This window comes from Scyliorhinus canicula, chromosome 3 (genome assembly GCF_902713615.1).
Source record: "Scyliorhinus canicula chromosome 3, sScyCan1.1, whole genome shotgun sequence".
NCBI lineage: Eukaryota > Metazoa > Chordata > Chondrichthyes > Carcharhiniformes > Scyliorhinidae > Scyliorhinus > Scyliorhinus canicula.
The window spans coordinates 117664913-117680959 of NC_052148.1; the positions used below are offsets into that span (position 1 = coordinate 117664913).

Below are 16047 nucleotides of genomic sequence, written 5' to 3' on the forward strand. Positions count from 1 at the left end.
GGTAATTGGAGCAAGGACATGGCGAGGTTGATGGATGAAAGAAAAGATTGGAAATTTAATACATTGAAAATCTCTCCTGTGTAAACCAGTGAGCATTCATTAAAAGGTGGATTTAGATGTGATACAAGCAGCAGAGGTTTGGATGCTAATTGAAAAGCAGAATTCAGCAGATGCTGGAAATCTGAAATATGGTTTCAGGTCAGGGCATCAGAATTGGGAAAAGGAGATGTAATAGGTTGTGAGGAAGGGATGGGTGGGACGCGGACATCGGAAGTTCTGTGATGGGGTGGAAGACAGCAGAGATTGAATGACTAGAGTTGATCTTAACGTGAGATGCAGCAAGAAAAGAAACAACAAGAAAATGATGTGCTGTTGTCTGAAAGGAAAAATAAGAAAAAAACTTAAATGTGAAGAAAAGGAAATCTGAGTACAGTCTGAAATTGTTAAACAACGCTGACTCCAAAGGAAATCTGAGTACAGTCTGAAATTGTTAAACAACGCTGACTCCAAAGGCTGTAAAGTGCTTAATTGAAAGATTTAGGTGCTGTTCCTCCAGCTTACTTTGGCTTCACTCACAGTTAAGCAGGCCAAGGATGGGGATGTGCGTGTGAGAGCAAGGTGGAGAATTCAAGTGACAAGCCACTGGAAGCTCGGGGATATGCTTGCACACTGAAGAGTTGTTCTCCAAAGCACCCACCCAATCTGTTTTTGTGTCGCTTTTGTGTGGAGAAGACCACATTTGTGAGAAGTGAATACAGCATACTAAATTGAAAGAAGTACACCCAAATTGTTGCTTCACCCTGAAGGAGTGTTTGGGAACAGTGAGGAATGAAAATGTGAAAGTGCAGATGTTCAATCTCCTGCATTTGCGAGGAAAGGTGCTGTGGAAGAGAATGGGATGATTTAAGAAGGGAGCGAAGGCACCAGCAAAGGAATTTTCTCTTTGGAATGCTGAAAGGGGAGGGATGATATGTTTGGTGGTGGCATCATGCTAGAGGTGCAGAAATCTTGTAAAATAATCTGTTGAATACAGAGGCTGGTGGGTGGAAAGTGAGTAGAAAGGGAACCCTGTTGTGGCTCTGAGAGGGAGGTGAAGGGACTGGAACAGAATTGTGCGAAATGTGAGGACCAGGCGAGGGTACGGTCAACCATGGTTAGTCTTGATGGGTGGAGGAATTGGAAGGTGAGTAAGAAAAACATGGAAAAAGTGTTCATGTTTAGGGATAACCGAGGTAAATATATATATTAATTTTTATTGAAAAATTTTGGATTTATACAACCACATCAAACCATGCTAAAATACCAACGATAACAGTAATGACAACAATCATGAACGACTTCCGGTGGCGGCGATGAACAGTTAAGCCGCACATTCGGCGGTTCCTGCGGAGAACGGACTTTGGGGCTCTTTTCAGGGCCCCCAACGGAGCTGTAGCGGCAAACCCCAACGGGGGAAGAGGGCAATAGTCGACCCCAACGGTCCCATGGTCCGGACCAGGAGTGGGGCAGAGAAAAAGCCGAAGAAAGCACCTCTGGAAAAAGGGGGCAGGAAGATAAAATGGCGGCCGGCGGAGACCTCGAGGAGCTGAGGAAGTGGGTCCAGGAGCAGCAGGCAACTCTGCTGCGCTGCTTCCAGGAGCTGAAGTTGGAGCTGCTGGAGTCCCTGAAGGTAACTAACAGGGAACTGATGGAGACCCAGACAGCCCAGGGGGCTGCGATCCGGGAGCTGCAGCAGCAGGCCTCCGAAAGGGAGGACGAGGTCGTGGCCGAGGCGGGGAAGGTGGAGATGCACGAGGCGCTCCATAAAAGATGGCAGGAGCGGTTCGAGGAGCTGGATAACCGGTCGAGGAGGAAGAATTTGCGGATCCTGGGCCTCACGGAGGGGTCGGACCTAGCGGCCTATGTGGTGATTATGTTAAACTCGCTGATGGGGGCTGGGTCCTTCCAGGGGCCCCTGGAGTTGGAGGGGGCCCACAGAATTCTGGCTAGGAGGCCCAAGCCGAACGAGCCGCCGCGGGCGGTGTTGGTGAGGTTTCATCGGTTCGTGGATCGTGAGTGTGTGCTCCGGTGGGCCAAGAGGGAGCGGAGCAGCAAGTGGGAGAACACGGAGGTGCGGATCTTCCAGGACTGGAGTGCGGAGGTGGCGAGGCGGAGGGCCGGGTTTAACCGGACGAAGGCGGTGCTCCACAGACGGAGTGTGAAGTTCGGCATGTTGCAGCCGGCGCGTCTGTGGGTCACCTATAAGGATCGGCACCATTATTTTGAGTCCCCGGAGGAGGCGTGGGCCTTTGTGCAAGCCGAGAAATTGGACTCAAACTGAGGGTCCAGGATGGGGGATGTTGTATAATACTGTATTTGCATTTGCTTGGTTTAGTGTAAGAAGTGGGTTGGCCTTGGGGTGGGTGGGGTGTTGTACTGTTTTTTTCTATATGGGTTTTTAAGCAGGGATCGGGTGGACGGGTTCGGGCAGAGGAGTAAACGGGGAGTTCGGGGAGCTGGTGGTGGGGGACTGACCATGGAAGTGGCCCTGGAGGAGGCGGGGCCCGGCAGGACGAAAGCGCAGGCTTTTTGCGGATTTCCCGCGCTGGGAGATGGTGGGGCCGGGGCTGAGAAGCGCGGGTCGTTGCTGGCTGTTTTCTTTTCCCACGCAAGAGCGGGGGGAGGGGGGGACCCGTTGACGGGCACGATGGAGGAGGGGTAGTCCCCCGCCAAAGGTAGGGCGGGAGTCGCCGGGGTCAGCAGAAGTTAGCTGGCTCACGGGAGTGCTGTGGAGGGAGGGGCGCGGCTAGGAGGGGTCCTAGCCTTGTGTGCGCGTACACTGGCCGGGGGTGGGCATGGGATGGGGTATGGCTAATCGGCAGGGGAGGGGGGCAGGGAGCCCTCGGATCCGGCTGATAACCTGGAATGTGAGGGGGCTGAATGGGCCGGTCAAACGGGCCCGGGTATTGGTGGGCAAAGTATTTCACTCGGGGCTGGATGAGAAGAGCAGGGGGGTGGCGATCCTGGTGGGGAAGAAGGTATCGTTTGAGGCGTTAAATGTGTTGGCTGACAGTGGCGGGAGATACGTGATGGTGAGTGGCAGGCTGCAGGGGGAGCGGGTGGTGTTGGTGAATGTTTACGCCCCAAATTGGGACGATGCGGGGTTTATGCGCCGTATGTTGGGCCACATTCCGGACCTGGAGGTGGGGGGCTTGATCATGGGGGGGGACTTCAACACAGTACTGGATCCCCCATTGGATCAATCCAAGTCCCGGATGGGTAGGAGGCCGGCGGCGGCTAAGGTGCTGATGGGCTTCATGGACCAGATTGGGGGGGGTGGACCCCTGGAGGTTTGCGAGGCCAAGGGCCAGGGAATAATCGTTTTTCTACTGCGTACATAAGGCTTACTCTAGGATTGATTTTTTTTTTTCCTGAGCAGGGGGTTGGTGTCGAGGGTGGAGGATGTGGAATACTCCGCCATTGCCATTTCAGATCATGCCCCGCACTGGATGGACCTCGGGCTGGGGGAAGAGAGGGACCAACGTCCGCCCTGGCTCATGGAGGTGGGGCTGCTGGCAGATGAGGAGGTGGCCGAGAGGGTTTGGGGGTGTATCGAGAGGTACCTTGAGGCCAATGATAACGGGGAAGTTCGAGTGGGGACGGTCTGGGAGGCATTGAAGGTGGTGATATGGGGGGAATTGATCTCCATTCGAACCCATCGGGAGAGAGGGGAGCAGAGGGAGAGGGAGAGACTGATAGGGGAGATGGTGCAAGTGGATAGGAGATATGCGGAGGCCCCAGAGGAGGGATTGCTGGGGGAGAGGCGTAGCCTTCAGGCCAGATTTGACCTATTGACCACCAGAAAGGCGGAAGCTCAGTGGAGGAAAGCACAGGGGGCGGTGTATGAATACGGGGAGAAGGCGAGCAGGATGCTGGCACACCAGCTCCGAAAGCGGGAGGCGGCCAGGGAGATTGGGGGAGTGACGGATAAGGCTGGGAAGGTGGTGCGGAGGAGAGTAGATGTTAATGGGGTCTTCAGAGACTTCTATGGGGAACTGTACCGGTGGAGGTGGGTGGAATGGGGCGCTTCTTGGACAAGCTGCGATTCCCGAGGGTGGAGGAGGAGCAGGTGGAGGGACTAGGGGTGCCGATCGAGCTGGAGGAGGTGGTCACAGGGATAGGGAGCATGCAGTCGGGGAAGGCGCCGGGGCCGGACGGGTATCCGGCGGAATTTTATAAAAGGTATTTGGACCTGTTGGGCCCCCTGTTGGTCCGGACCTTTAACGAGGCAAGGGAGGGGGGGGGCTTTGCCCCCAACTATGTCACGGGCGCTGATTTCCTTGATCTTGAAGCAGGACAAGGACCCTCTGCAGTGCGGATCATATAGGCCGATTTCGCTGCTGAACGCCGATGCTAAGCTGCTGGCAAAGATCCTGGCCACTAGAATAGAGGATTGCGTGCCCGGGGTCATCCATGAGGACCAGACTGGGTTTGTGAAGGGAAGGCAGCTGAATACAAACGTACGAAGGCTCCTCAACGTTATTATGATGCCGGCTGTGGAAGGGGAGGCGGAGATAGTGGTGGCATTAGATGCGGAGAAGGCCTTTGATAGGGTTGAGTGGGAGTATTTGTGGGAGGTGTTGGAGAGCTTTGGGTTTGGGGAGGGGTTTATCCGGTGGGTGAGGCTGCTCTACGAGGCCCCGATGGCGAGTGTAGCCACATATAGGAGGAGGTCGGAGTACTTTCGGCTGTACCGGGGGACGAGACAGGGGTGCCCCCTGTCCCCCTTGCTCTTCGCGTTGGCAATTAAGCCCCTGGCCATGGCATTGAGGGAGTCGGGGAACTGGAGGGGCCTGGTGCGGGGTGGGGAGGAGCATAGAGTGTCGCTGTATGCGGACGACCTGTTGCTGTATGTGGCAGACCCGGTGGGGGGGATGCCGGAGGTGATGAGGATTCCTAGTGAATTTGGGGGTTTCTCGGGTATAAGTTGAACTTGGGCAAGAGTGAGGTGTTTGTGGTACATCCGGGGGATCAAGAGGAGGGGATTGGTAGGCTCCCATTGAAGCAGGCAGGGAAAAGCTTCAGGTACCTAGGGGTCCAGGTGGCGGGGAGCTGGGGGGCCCTGCACAAGCTCAACCTCACAAGGTTGGTGGAGTAGATGGAGGAGGAGTTTAAGAGATGGGATATGTTACCGCTGTCACTGGCGGGGAGGGTGCAGTCCGTTAAGGTGACGGTGCTCCCGAGGTTTTTGTTCCTGTTCCAGTGCCTTCCCATCCTTATCCCGAAGGCCTTTTTTAGGGGGGTCAACAGGAGTATCACGGGATTTGTGTGGGCGCATGGGACCCCGAGGGTTAGAAGAGTGTTCCTGGAACGTGGCAGGGATATGGGGGGGGCTGGCGTTGCCCAACCTCTGTGGGTACTATTGGGCTGCCAACGCAGCGATGGTGCGTAAGTGGGTAATGGACGAGGAGGAGGCAGCATGGAAGAGGATGGAGGCGGCATCTTGTGTGGGCACGAGCTTGGAGGCTCTAGTAACGGCGCCGTTGCCGCTCCCTCCAATGAGGTATACCACGAGCCCGGTGGTGGCGGCTACCCTCAAAATTTGGGGGCAATGGAGACGGCACAGGGGAGAAGTGGGGGGCTTGATGGAGGCCCCGATATGGGGGAACCATCGGTTTGTCCCAGGGAGCATTGATGGCGGATTTCTGGGCTAGCACAGGGCAGGGGTTAGGAGGTTGAGGGACCTGTTTGTGGAGGGGAGGTTCGATAGCTTGGGTGAGTTAGAGGGGACGTTTGGGCTCCCCCCGGGGAACATGTTTCGGTACATGCAGGTTAGGGCGTTTGCCAGGCGGCAGATGGAGGGGTTCCCCTTGTTGCCCCCACGTGGGGTATGGGACAGGGTGCTCTCGGGGGTGTGGGTTGGAGGAGGGAGGATTTCGGACATATACCGAGTGATGCAGAAGGTAGACGAGGCCTCGGTGGAGGAACTGAAGGGTAAATGGGAAGAGGAGCTGGGTGAGGAGATTGAGGAGGGGACGTGGGCGGATGCCCTGGAGAGAGTGAATTCCTCCTCTTCCTGTGCGAGGCTTAGCCTCATACAGTTCAAGGTGCTGCATAGGGCCCACATGACTGGGTCGAGGATGAGTAGGTTTTTTGGGGGCGAGGACAGGTGTGCTAGGTGCTCGGGGAGCCCAGCGAACCACGCCCATATGTTTTGGGCATGCCCAGCGTTGGGGGAGTTTTGGAAGGGGGTAGCATGGACGGTGTCGAGGGTGGTGGGATCCAGGGTCGAGCCAGGCTGGGGGCTCGCAATTTTTGGGGTGGCAGTGGAGCCGGGAGTGCAGGAGGCGATAGAGGCCGGTGTTCTGCCCTTTGCGTCCCTAGTGGCCCGGCGGAGGATCTTGCTCCAATGGAAGGATGCGAGGCCCCCAAGCGTGGAGGCCTGGATCAATGATATGGCGGGGTTCATTAAATTGGAGAGGGTGAAATTTGCCCTGAGAGGATCGGTACAAGGGTTTTTCAGGCAGTGGCAGCCTTTCCTGGACTTCCTGGCGGAACGGTAGGGAAATAGGCCGACAGCAGCAGCAACCCGGCGGGGGGGTTTGGATTGGGGGAGGGACGGGGGGGGGTTTCGATTGGGGGGGAGGGACGGGGGGGGGGGGGGGGGGGTTTCGATTGGGGGGGAGGGAGAACTGTGTACGTGGGTCAGTGGGGTGTGGCGAGTGCTATCTCTTTCCCTTTTGTTGTTTGGGTGATCTTTTGGGGTTTTTTTTCTTTTTCCTTTTCCTTTTGTTTGAAGTTGCTCTTGAAGTTGGGGGGGTATTGTTCTTGGGGTGTTATCGCGGTTGTTTGTTTTGTTAATAGAGTTAAGATGTTTATATTTTGTAAAAATTTGAATAAAAATTATTTTTAAAAAAACAATCATGAACCTTCGCTCCTCCTCAATGAGCAACCCAACATATTAACAGCAACTTAAGTTAACACAATGTTAAGTTACATAACCGTAGCGAATAAAAATAGAAACTATAATACGGAACCCCCCCCCCCCGGGTTGCTGCTGTTATTGACCAAGATACCTATCCTTGAGCCAGGAAGTCCAGAAAAGGCTGCCACCGTTCATAGAACCCTTGTACTGATCCTCTCGGGGCAAATTTGACCCTTTCCAACTTTATAAATCCCGCCATGTCATTGACCCAGGTCTCCACACTTGGGGGCGCCTCATCTTTCCACTGGAGCAAGATCCTCCGCCGGGCTACTAGGGACGCAAAGGCCAGGACACCGGCCTCTTTCGCCTCCTGCACTCCCGGCTCCACCGAAACTCCAAAAATTGCGCGTCCCCGCCACCCCCCTCCAGAATTCTTCCAGTGCCGTGCATGCCCAGAACATATGGGCATGATTCGCTGCACTCTCTCCCGCCGCCCCCCCCCCCCCCCCCCCCCCCCCCCCCACACCCCGGCCAAAAGAACCTACTCATCCTAGTCCCGGACATATGGGCCCGGTGCAGCACCTTGAATTGGATGAGACTAAGCCTCGCACATGAAGAGGAAGAGTTGGCTCTCTCCAAGGCATCCGCCCAAGTCCCGTCCTCTATCTGCTCCCCAAGTTCCCCCTCCCATTTAGCCTTCAGCTCCTCCACTGACGACTCCTCCACCTCCTGCATTACCTTATAGATGTCAGACACCTTCCCCTCTCCGACCCACACCCCCGAAAGCACTCTGTCCATCGTCCCCCGCGAGGGCAGCAAAGGGAATCCCTCTACCTGTCGCCTAGCAAACGCCTTTACCTGCAAGTATCTGAACATGTTCCCTTGGGGAAGCCCAAATTTATCTTCCAGTTCCCCCAGGCCCGCAAACCTCCCGCCAATAAACAGGTCCCTCAATTTACTGATGCCCACCCTTTGCCACCCCCTAAATCCCCCATCCTTGTTCCCCGGGATGAACCGATGATTGATTGCCACCCAATGGAGCCTCCATCGAGCCCCCTGTTTCCCCCCGATGCCGTCTCCACTGTCCCCAGATTCTTGGGGTCGCCGCCACCACCAGGCTCGTGGTAAACCTCTTGGGGGAGAACGGCAACGGCGCCGTTACCATGGCACCCAAGCTCGTACCTCTACATGACGCCATCTCCATTCTTTTCCACGCCGCCCCTCCCCCCTCCATCACCCATTTACGCACCATTGACACATTGGCCGCCCAATAGTACCCCAAAAGGTTGGGCAGCGCCAGCCCGCCTCTATCCCTCCCTCGCTCCAGGAAAACCCTCTTCACTCTCGGAGTCCCATGTGCCCACACAAAGCTCAAGATACTGCTAGTCACTCTCCTAAAGAAGGCCCTGGGGATAAAGATGGGCAGGCACTGAAAGAGGAGCAAGAACCTCGGAAGCACCGTCATTTTGACGGACTGCACCCTCCCCGCCAACGACAATGGCAGCATGTCCCACCTCTTGAACTCCTCCTCCATCTGATCTACAAGTCTGGTGAAATTATGTTTGTGAAGAGTCCCCCAGTCCCTGGCCACCTGCACCCCCAGGTACCTAAAATTCTCTCCTGCCCGCCTAAGCGGGAGCCTACCAATTCCTTCCTCCTGGTCTCCAGGGTGCACCACAAACACCTCACTCTTGCCTAAATTTAGTTTATAACCTGAAAAAGTCCCAAACTCAGCTAGCAGCTCCATCACCCCCGGCATCCCTCCCACCGGGTCCGCCACATACAGTAACAGGTCGTCGGCATACAACGACACTCTATGTTCCTCTCCACCTCGCACCAAACCTCTCCACCTCTCTGAATCCCTCAACGCCATCGCCAGTGGCTCGATTGCCAATGCAAACAACAAGGGGGACAGGGGGCAACCCTGCCTGGTCCCTTGGTAAAGCCGGAAGTACTCCGACCTCCTCCCATTCGTGGCCATGCACGCCATCAGGGCCTCGTATAGCAGCCTCACCCATCTAATAAACCCTTCACCAAATCTAAACTTCCCCTACACCTCCCATAAGTATCCCCACTCCACTCTATCGAAGGCCTTCTCCGCATCCAACGCCACCACTATCTCTGCCACCCCCTCAATCGCCGGCATCATGATGACATTCAACAATCTCCGCACATTCGTGTTCAGCTGCCTTCCCTTCACAAACCCTGTCTGGTCCTCGTGTACAATCCCTGGCATACAGTCCTCTATCCTGGTGGCCAGGATTTTTGCCAGCATCTTGGCATCTACATTGAGGAGAGATATGGGCCTGTATGAGCCACACTGCTGGGGGTCCTTGTCCCTCTTTAAGATTAACGAGATCAGCGCCCACGACATCGTCGGGGGCAAAGTCCCCCCTTCCCACGCTTCAAGGGGCCCACTAGGTCCACAAACTTTTTATAAAATTCCACCGGGAACCCATCCGGCCCTGGTGCCTTCCCTGACTGCATCTGCCCGATCCCCTTAATCCAGCTCAATCGGCGCACCCGACCCCTCCACCTGCACCTTCGGGAAAGAAAGCCCGTTGAGGAACCTCTTCATTCCCCTCCTCTCCCCCGTTGGCTCCGACCGGTACAGTTCCCTGTAAAAGTCCTTGAAGACCTAATTCACCTCTACCCCCTTCCGCACCGCATTCCCACTCTTGTCTCTCACTCCAGCATCCTGCTTGCGGAGCTGATGAGCCAGCATCCTACTCGCCTTTTCACCATGTTCGTACACTGCCCCTTGTGCCTTCCTCCACTGTGCCTCCGCCTTTCTAGTGGTCAGCAAATCAAATTTAGCCTGCAGGCTGCGCCTCTCTCCCAACAACCCCTCCTCTGGTGCCTCTACGTACCTCCTATCTACCTCCAGCATTCTTTCCACCAGTCTATCCCTCTCGCTCCTCTCCCTGTGTGCCCGGATGGATATCAGCTCCCCACGAATCACTGCTTTCAGGGCTTCCCAGACCACCCCCACCTGAACCTCCCCCGTATCATTCACCTCGAGGTACCCCTCAATACTTGCCCGGACCCTCCTACACACCTCCTCCTCCGCCAACAACCCCACATCCAACCGCCACAATGGGCGCTGGTCCCGCACCTCCCCCATCTCCAACTCTATCCAATGCGGAGCGTGGTCGGAGATTGCAATGGCCGAATACTCGGCCTCCTCCCATCTCGGAATCAGTCCCCTACTCACCACGAAGAAGTCTATCCGAGAGTAGATCCTATGTACGTGGGAGAAGAAAGAGTACTCCCGTGCCCTCGGCCTCACAAACCTCCATGGATCCACCCCACCCATCTGGTCCATAAACCCTCTCAGTACCTTGGCCGCCGCCGGCCTCCTACCCGTCCTAGAGCTGGACTGATCCAGTGAAGGATCCAACACCGTATTGAAGTCCCCCCCCCCCCCCATGATCAGACCTCCCGCCTCCAGATCCGGGACCCGTCCCAACATACGCCTCATAAAGCCCGCATCGTCCCAATTTGGAGCATACACACTAGCAAGTACCACCTTCTCTCCTTGTAGCCTGCCCCTAACCATAACATACCTACACCACTTATCCGCCACTACCTCCGATGCCTCAAATGACACATTTTTCCCCAAGCAGAATCGCCACTCCCCGGTTCTTCACATCCAACCCAGAGTGGAAAACCTGCCCCACCCATCCCTTCCTCAGACGGACCTGGTCCGCCACCTTCAGGTGGGTCTCCTGAAGCATTGCCACATCTGCCTTTAGCCCCCTCCAGATGAGCAAGTACCCTCGACCGCTTCACCGGCCCATTCAATCCTCTCTCATTCCAGGTAACCAACCGGATCAGAGGGTGTGTCCCCCCCCCTCCCCCGTCGACTAGCCATAGCCCGTCGACTGCCCGCCCCAGGCCAGCACCCCCTGCCCGACCCCGTCCCCATAGCGACAACACCTCACCTCTGTCCCCCCCGGCCCCCACCAGCTCCTTCCTGACCCTGCCAGCAGCAACCCGATATTCCCCTTTTCCCCCCTCCCGTCCCAACCCCCCCAGGCTAGGAACCTTCCTAGCCGCGAACCGTCCTCCATTGTACTTCCGTGGGTCAGCTAACTTCTGCTGACCCCGGAAACCCCCGCCAATAACCCGACCCCTCCCAAAGTGGGATCATCCCCCATCCTATCCCTCCTCCAGGCACCGCTCCAGCGTGGGGAAGAACCAGTTAATGCCCCGCCTCCCCCTGTCATCGTCTCCACCCCCCAGCCCCGCAGCGCAGGAAACCAGAGGAAAGCCCGTGCTTTCGCACTGCCCCACCACACCCTTCTGACGCAGCTCCCAAATACCAGCCCCACTCCATACCCCCAACCCGACATAGAATACAACAAACCCCCCCAACCCTCCCCGCAAGATACAAAGCTCAAACAATGCCCCACAGCAAAAAAAACATAACAGAACAACACCCCCATATATAACCCTATCAAAATTGCAAAAGTACAGAAAAAGAGAACACAGCAACAGCAGAATCCAGCCATAAAGTATTACAACCGACCCCCCTAACCCCTAGTTCAAGTCCAGTTTCTCCATCCGCACGAAGGCCCACGCCTCCTCCGGGGAATCGAAATAATAATGCCGGTCCGAATAAGTTACCCACAGACGCGCAGGCTGCAACATTCCAAACTTTATCTTCTTCTTGTAAAGCACCTCTTTTGTCCGATTAAACCCGGACCGCCGCTTAGCCACCTCCGCACTCCAATCCTGGTAGATCCGTACTACCCCATTCTCTCACTTGCTGCTCTTCACATTCTTGGCCCAGCGCAGCACACACTCCCGATCACTGAACTGGTGGAACCTCACCAGCACCGCACGCGGGGGTTCATTCTCCTTAGGCCTCCTGGCCAGTACTCTGTGTGCTCCCTCCAGCTCCAAGGGCAGATGGAAAGACCCGGCCCCCACTAGCATGTTCAGCATCGTAGCCACGTAGGTTGTCAGGTCCAGCCCCTCCGCAAGGCCCAAGATCCGCAGATTTTTCCACCTCATGCGGTGATCACGCTCCTCTAATTGGTCCTGCCACTCTTGTGGAGTGCCTCGTGTCCCTCCACCTTACTCACGAGGATCCCGGCCTCCTCCTCCCGTTCAGTGGCCTCTCGTTCAGTGGCCTGCGTCTGCAACTCCTTGATGGCAGCACCCTGGGACGTCTGAATCTCCGAGTGCCTTTTGTTCGTTTCCTGCAGAGAGCTCAGTACCTCAGCCTTGAAATCTGCAAAACAGCGCAGGAGAGCAGCTTGTTGCTCCAGGGCCCACTGCTTCCACTTCTCTGGTGCTCCGCCGGCCGCCATCTTTGATTCCTTCCCCCGTTTTTTCTGGGGAGCTGTTGCCGTTTTTTCCCCCTTTCCACTCCGAGTTCGAGTCATGAACTGCGGAGAAAGTCGATCAGCACACTTTCTCCCACCGGGAGACGTCGAAAACTTCCGTTTTGGGCTCTAAAAAGAGCCGAAAAGTCAGTTTGAAACGGGAGCTCCCAAATGTGCGGCTTCCTACGTCATCGCCGCCACCGGAAGTCCAACCGAGGTAAATATACATATAATGTTCCACTACTGGAACATTTTAAGGTAAGTATAGCTATAACATTGTTATTTGTCATAGATCATATGTGGGGTTGAAGCTGAGCTCAAACCAAATACAAAGGGAGGTTTGGGAAGTCTTGGGAAGGGGGTTGAAGCAGTGGCAGAATTTGTAGTAAATGCAAAGGATGGTGACCTCATGGTGCTGAGCAGTAGGTTTTGTCTCCGTAGGAGGACTTCATATCAGTCAAGTCAGACAACTGGGATGGAATTGTTTGATGTGATAGGGAGCTGGGTATTAAGTATAGAAAACTGATGCTATGCTAGGAGGAGACTGGAATCAATCTTTGGTTAAATCCTGGAGATGATAAAAAGAGAGGGACAAGAAGCTATGGCTGTGCATTGCAGAAATAGAAAGCTGCAAGGACATTCTCTCAAATCAGAACAACAAATGAATGGCAATGGAATAGGAGGAGTGTAAATGCACTACATTTGCAGTTACTTTTGGAAAAAAAAATGTATTTTATTCCAAATATATTCAAAAGTACAAAGACATAAATCAAAAATATTATCTGCACCTCACAGTTTGAGCAAGTTTTTCCTCTTTTCACCACCATCCCCCGCGACAAACAATTCCTCAAACATTGTCATGAACAGTCCCCACTGTCTCAAGGCCCTCCGCTGATCCCTCAATTCGAACTTGATCTTTTCCAGCTGGAGGAAATAGTACAGGTCCCCAGCCAAGCCACCACTCCCCGTGGCATTGACATTGCCATTCCAACAGAAACTTTCGCTGGGCAATAAGAGGCGAAGGCCACAATATCAACCCTCCTTCTGCTCCAGCATTTCTGACACCCCAAAAATCACCACCAATGGGCTCAGCCTCTACCCCCACAATCTTTGATTCCTCCCAATATACCTCCAACTTCTCGCAGCCCCAAAACATAAGCACATGATTTGCTGGTCCTCGCTCACATTTTTCACACTCATCTGCCACCCCCTGGAAGAACCCACTTACCCTCGCCCGAGTCATATGCGCCACCTTAAATTGAATCAAACTCATCCCCTGCGCAACTCCGCACTCCGCACTCCCCATCCTATCTCTCTCTTTCTCCTCTTTTTTCCCCCCACCCCCAGTTCGTACTCCCATTTCTCCTGAATTCTCACAATCTGTGCTCCTCCTTCCACCCATATATATCACCAACGCTACCCTCCCCTTCCACATCCGGGAGCAGCAACCGCTCCAACAGCTTGGGAAACCCTTTCCATTTCTTCCGCTCCCTGTCCCTCACAAGTCAACAAAAGATCAGCCATGATCTAATTGAATGGCGGAGCAGGCTCAAGGGGCCAGATGGCCTACCCCTGCTCCTAGTTCTTGTGTTCTTACAAATACCTGGAGTCGCTTCCCCACTGCAGCTCCACCTTCTCCTACAGCTTTTCTAGACCTGAAAACCTCTCCTCCAGATATAGATCTCTCGAGAGGGTGATGAGAATCTGGACTGCACGGGGTATAAAGGTACCGAAGAATGAAAACCTCAACCTTTAAAAGCACTTAAGCCCTTTGGTGAGCACTTTAAAGACCATCACATTCAAGGATATGGGACAAGTGCTGGTGCGTGTGTGAATGCGTCTCTAATTCACTTGTCTCTCAGTCCGGAAGAAACGGTCTCTAACATGTCCGTACTTCAGAATATTCTTTATTGCGATCGGGGCAGCCCTCTAGGTATTCCGGAGAACCACCTCGGAGAGTGCCAAAGTATTGCTCAAAACATCCTTTTTTTATATGTATTTTTAAGGGGCTCTCCCTTACATTCACTTGAGCTTTCCCCCATTACAAAGCATAAACTTAGTTTTTGCCATAGTTTCGATACATGATTTTACAGACTTTGAGGTTATCTATTGGCACATGAGTATATAGTAGTCTTAGCATAAACAGCCGGTGTTTAGCCATAGTTGCAAGCGGCTTCCACATTTCCTATTCCGTCATCCAGCCATCTTCCTTGTTTCTCAAGGCTATTCGGCTTAGTCATGAGTCGGCTCACGAATTCAATAACAACTCCTGTATTTGTGATTTTCCACTAATGTGTCCCATTAATTCTGACTTGTTCTAGCTATTAACCCTTGCTTCACATCCTCACGTGGGATTAGTGCGAGATGAGGGGTAGTTATTGTCGGTGCAGACTCTGAGGCGAAGGGCCTTTTCTATGCTGTATGACTTTGACTATGACTCTATGACCTCATCAGCCCCACTTCCTTCCACTTCCTATACATGCCATCCGTCGCCCCCAGCTGAGAAACACTAATCCCACTCACCAGCACTCGTCCCATATCCTTGAATGTGATGGTGTTTAAAGTTCTCACACAAGTGCTTTTAAAGGTTGAGGTTTTCAGTCTCCGCCACCTTTACACCTGTGCAGTCCAGATTCTGAAATAGCTGCATCCAGTTTCCGGAAAAAGGCTTTCGGGATGAAGATTGCGAGGGTCTGGAATACAAATAGTGTGTGTGTGTCCCTCCCTCCGGCTACGTTGTTCATTCATGGCTGATATTGTTCTCCCCATAGCCCTTTGTCGCAAAGACACTGTGGTGTGGCCTCCAAAGCCTTCTGTGGCAAGCGTCCCACAGATTCACCACACTCTGGCTGAAGAAATTCTTCCTCATTTCTGACGAGACAACCTCCCCAAATGTGGCTGCCGGTACCTCCCCATTCTGATTCAACTCCACATAGTCTCTGATCACCGACTACACCTTCTCACAGAACCCCTTGTCTGCCAAAAGTCCTGTATCCAGCCCTCTTGCCCGGGCGCCTAAACCTCCGGGTTCCTAAACCTCCACCTCCAACCTTCCAATTGACTTAGGCTAGCCCTATCCACCCTCGGTTCCAGCACGCAGTTAAAATCACCCCAAGGAATCAACTGATGCATGTTTTAGGTCTGCAATTGATCCCAGCAACCCCTTCACAAACCACCCCAATTTGCCGCATAAACGTTCACTAGCACCACCGGCGTCCCCTCCAACACCCCACTCACTACCACATAACTCCCACCCAAGTCCCCCACTTCCTTGGCCCCTACAAACGTGTCCTTTTTGCTCAGCAAGATGGCCACCCCCCCCCCCCCCCCCCCCCCCCCCGTGACTTTGAATCAAACTCCAGTGGATACATGACCCACCCATCCCTTTCCCAACCTGACCTAATCCTTCACCCAAAGGTGCGTCTCCTGCAGAAACACCACCTCTGCTTTCGAGCTCCTCCAGAAAGGAAAACATCACAAACTGGGAGGGGGAGAGATGGGATGTGGAGTGAGGCGATGCAAAAGGTAAATTTGACGCCTTCCAAACAAACTTGTTGCCCCTTAACTACAATCACAATGACAAAATCACCCTACCCTCCTGCCCCCACAATACCAGCATCTTCTGATCTCTGTTGTTCCAGTTTTTCCGTCTCCCATCAACATTAAGTTCTCCCCCATGGTCTCTGATGAAGTAATTGGCCTCCTCTGGGGATCCCAAATAGTATTCCTGGCCTTCAAAGGTCAGCCATCGTTTTGCCAGGTACAATATCCCAAACCGGATCTGCCTTCGGTATAAAACCACTTTGGCCT

General features: G+C 54.1%; 1 protein-coding gene across 3 annotated transcripts in view; it reads left to right on the forward strand.

Annotated features, from left to right (window-relative positions):
• The window catches only part of ppat (phosphoribosyl pyrophosphate amidotransferase), a 95619-nt gene that overhangs the window by 39640 nt on the left and 39932 nt on the right, over positions 1–16047 (forward strand). The window lies entirely within an intron of this gene.